We start from the raw sequence: 4,802 nt of genomic DNA, 5'->3' as shown, positions 1-4,802 counted from the left end.
GGGTGAGAAAGATGAGACGGACGAAATGAAGACAGAAGAGAATGAAAGATTATCTGTGGAATATTACTGCCCCAGCATTTGCCTAAGTGATCCAAGGAAACCATAGAAAAACTTGGACCAAGGCAGACGGACCCGGAATCGAACCGGCGTCCTCCGGAATGCTAAGCAATGGTCTAAACCTCTAGGCCATGCCGCTCGGTCGTTTCATTGACCTTACACTTCATTTATATTGCGGCTCCTTTAGCCAAAATTGTAAGTCTACCAAAGTAGAGGTAGTTTAAAATCGTATGGGTCATGAACTAGATATGCGCCGTAACAAAACTGCACATTTCTGTATACTTCTCACTGAAAATATTGACCGATAGACGTTCTAGGTAATATTATAAACATAGAAAAGAGATGTCAGGTAGGAATTGCAGCGGGCACTAATAAAGAACAAGAAATAACATTACACCAATTAATGTGTAACAGAAAGAGATGCAAACCAGCAAAATTTGACCATGTTGCCAACATCGAACTTTAAAGAAAATTCAACATTCTCAGAAATTTAGGAAAGCAAAGATTAAAGACACAATTTCAACCAGGCAGTCATAAAGCCGACCCTGATCTTTTGCGTACCTATGCAACCTAATTTAACTAGAAATGTACTATTATACCATAGAAATACATAAACATTCTTTTTTCATATTTCCTAAATAGATTTATTAGGAAAACTCAGCACCACCTACTAAAATTATTGTTTCTATAATGTTGCGCTTATTTTTACGATAATATGAGTTGATAACAGTAACATAAATGGGTTTGTGATAAAAGTAACTACAATTAAATTAACATTTTCAATTGTTAAAATTTCTTACTTTGTAAGTACTAATTTGCTTTTTTAATTTTGCAATCCTCAAAACCTATTTATAAACATCTGATAAAAAGTAATTTGAAGTCGAGGTATACAGCCAATTAACGAAACCCGTGTAAGTAAGAGGACGACTTTGCCTCAAAGAAAGCTGAAGTCTGATTAGATTCGTATTGTTTCCTTCTACGTAATAATTTCTTGCTTCTAGAATAAATAATTCTTGGGATTTCACTAAAAAGATTGAACAGGTACATATCTTTCCAGGGGCGCCATGAAAACACACTAATTTTCCTCAACATGAAGATTGTATTTTCATATCACATGTAGCGGCTTCTTTATGACATTATCATTTTATTCCATTTGTTATTTTATACGTTATTAAAAAAAGGCAATTTTCTTACTTCTTTTTATAAAGCTGGCAAAGCTTTACTCAATTTTGTAAGTGAATACGAAAATTAAAAATAGACTTAATACAAACTGTGAATAGCGATCCTGAAAATAATGTTTATCACAATGTCTAGCAAAAATATACCGAAGTAATACCTGTATGTATAGAAACCTTGAAAAAAGTAAGTTACCAAAAAAGATTATTACCTAAAAGTGGATTTTTAGAGCACGGCTGAACTGTGAGCGCTGCGGAAAAAAATGTTAAAACCGTTTGGGATTTAGTACCTACTGCAGGCAGAGTTAAAAATACTGTGGATAGAAAGGGATAGAAATGTAAAGTATTAGAAACAATAGCAGAACAGAGGGCACAACAGAAGTCAATAAGAAATAGGCGAGATAGGCTCGTAGTAGTGTTGCAATAGACCTCTGCTTCCGCTTCCTCAAGTTCCGCATACATTTTCACAAGCGCTTCCGCATCTTGTTCCGCATTTTTATAACGGAAACTTATCGAGATTTAACAAAATCTTATTTCTCATCTTTTTGAAAATCAATATAGCGGAACAATAAAACAGGTCGTAAAAATTTATTATTTTCATCATCATCAAAACACAATTTAAATGGAATTGCTCCTTGCAAAGCTGCATGTCGAGCGGATATCTGCGCCAGCTTTCAACGAACCTTCTGTAACATTGGGAACGTTTTATTATCAACCGTTTATGTTTATGAAGTATTAACGTCAAGGTAGCGTTATAGCCGATGAAATTTTGTTTATAATAGTATTGTCCTATGCAAATAACTTTATTATAGATTAGGGCCTAAATCTATTTTCTAGTATTTCGTATGTTGATATGTTTTAAAATTGTTCTCTTATTAAGTTCCTACTTTAATCTAAAAACTTCCAGGACTTTCAGCTCCTACTTAGTCAGTTCTCCTAATAATTTCCTTTCGGAAATACTAATACAGTGATACCGTTTATTTATATAGTATAGTGTTTGCTTGGTGGTGTAAATTTCAAGTTAAAAGTGCAATTTTGAAGCCAAAAAGACGTTCCTTTTGGGATTATTTTGTTGATATTAACGATGCCAGCGCTAAATGCAAAATTTATAACAAAATATTCGCGAAAAGGGCGCACGACTTTTAATGTAGTTAAGGAATCACCTAAAATCATTATACTTCCGCATCCGGATTCGTTTCTGCTTGCGCAAAAATTTACTATTTCCATCTGTTTCCGTTATGACACTTCCGTTGCATCGCTAGCTGGTAGGGCACCTTCTCAAACATGAAGAGACATATTAGAAGCCAAAACAGGAATTAAGAAGGGCAGAAGTTGACCTAGACTAGATTACTGTTCGCGAATAGTTGGAGATGTAAGTTCCTCTAGTTTTTGAGAAATGTGATGATTTGCTCAAGATGTGAAACAATGTAATGCACTCATAATCAGGGGCGGATCTACTTAAAGGCTTTTTGGGCTGCAGACCAGGGCCCCGTGGATACATAGGGCCCCCAACCTGAACTGAAAACAATAGATGATATTGTCAATAATAAAAATTACCTAGAATTAAAGAAAATCCGATCATAAGATTGACAACACTGCGATCAATCAACCCGTGTGCGCATGTATCAAACGGAACGGGGAATTCCCCGTCGCTTGTTTTCGGTCGGTGTATTCCGTGTATTGTCTATTACTGCTTATCGCCCGATGCAATTTTGTTAGTTACATTTAGTGAATGAGTGCATTCAGTTAAAATTTTACTTACTGCAGTCTAAGACAGAGTCTTGCACCTTTTGCGGTGAATTTTTTTGGGTAATTTATGAAAAGAAATTTGTTGATGTTTTCCCAAACTGCTATACCATTTTGTTAGCTGTGAAGCGGAGCGCTCTTTGTCCAGGATGTCGTATATAGAATACAAATACAGGACAACAATGTTGAACTATTATCGACTAAATCATTTAACAGTTCTTTTCATAAATTGCGATTTAACAAAGGACTTACAGTGCGATGATCAAATAAAGGAATTTGCAGCACAAAAATGCAGAAAGGTTACTTTATAATTTATATAACGTGACCATTCGTAGCCTGTCANTGCTTAAAGGCTTTTTGGGCTGCAGCCCAGGGCCCCGTGGATACAGAGGGCCCCTAACCTGAACTGAAAACGATAGACGATATTGTCAATAATAAAAAATATCTAGAATTAAAAAAAATCCGATCATAAGATTGACAACTACTACAAATACAGCACAACAGTGTTGAACTATCGACTAAATCATTTAACAGTTCTTTTCATAAATTGCGATTTAACAAAGGACTTACAGTGCAATGACCAAATAAAGGAATTCGCAGCACAAAAATGCAGAAAGGTTACTTTATAATTTATATAACATGACCATTCATAGCCTGTCAATTTATTTTACAATAAATAATGTTTTAATAAATAAATAAAATATTTTGTTGTCCTATTTTCTTCCTGTACTTAACATATATTATATATATCTAGATCACTACAGAAAACTGCTTTTTGACAAAATGGCAATTGGTTGGGTAATAAGGTACGGCCCCTAAGCAGTATTAGCCCAGGGTCCCACAAATTCAAGATCCGCCCCTGCTCATAATATTTCGAGAAATGGATGTGGAGTGGTGTACTTTTCTTTTTCGTTTTTGTAAACTCAATCCAATCAATTTTGTGTGGTTATATGGTCGTGGATCTAGAACAAGGTTGGGAATAGCAGATAGCTAACGTTTCTTGCATGTCCGTTTTCGCATTATTCTATTTAGTTGCAGATGTCTCGCATGCATTCATTATACAGTAAGCGCAGTTTTAATATTCAACGGGAGTCTCGAATTCCAGACGGAGTTCTTGTTGTAACCGGCAAATTCCTGGCCCAAATCCAATCCCGCGATTTATGTGTTATTATAATATGTATAGTATGTGTAGCTGGTGCTTACATAATCTAGTTCAACTTTCTAGGGCAAGTGCATAGCACACATCCCAATCCGCACACGTAATATGGATCTTTGTTATTCAAAATAACTCAATAATACTTCAGAAAAAACAATGTTATTTAAATTATTAATGAAAATAAGTTAATGTTAAATAATTTCCATAAAAGCTGTAAAGCTTTTTGAATTTTTGCCTACTATAAGTTTCCTCAAGTTAACAAGGAAAAGTTGTTACCGTTGTCACACCCTCGCCGGGAATCGAACCCGAATTTATAGCAAGTAAAAATTGAAAATGATTTTTCACAGTAATAATCTATATATATATAAAAATGAATTGCTGTTCGTTAGTCACGCTAAAACTCGATAACGGCTGGACCGATTAGGCTAATTTTGGTCTTGAATTATTTGTGGAAGTCCACGGAAGGTTTAAAAGGTGAATAAATATGAAAGTTGTTAACTATCTATCAGATTATTTTTATGTAGATTGATAAATCTTGAGTTTTGTCAAATTAAATTTCTGAACGCAACCATAATATTTGACATTTGTCAACTAAGTTTATTTTATACAAAAATTTAGGTCTTTTATATATCGATTGGGGCAGTACGAAGTCTGCCGGGACAGCTAGT

The 4,802-nt window shown here is 34.7% G+C and overlaps 1 protein-coding gene across 1 annotated transcript in view; it reads right to left on the bottom strand.

Moving 5' to 3' along the window:
- The window catches only part of LOC108740987 (guanine nucleotide-binding protein subunit gamma-e), a 65,332-nt gene that overhangs the window by 2,311 nt on the left and 58,219 nt on the right, over positions 1-4,802 (bottom strand). The gene's annotated exons all lie outside the window — the stretch shown is intronic.

Source organism: Agrilus planipennis, unplaced genomic scaffold, assembly GCF_000699045.2.
Source record: "Agrilus planipennis isolate EAB-ADULT unplaced genomic scaffold, Apla_2.0 scaffold21, whole genome shotgun sequence".
NCBI classification, from domain to species: Eukaryota; Metazoa; Arthropoda; class Insecta; order Coleoptera; family Buprestidae; genus Agrilus; species Agrilus planipennis.
This window is presented reverse-complemented; position numbering and strand designations above follow the sequence as displayed.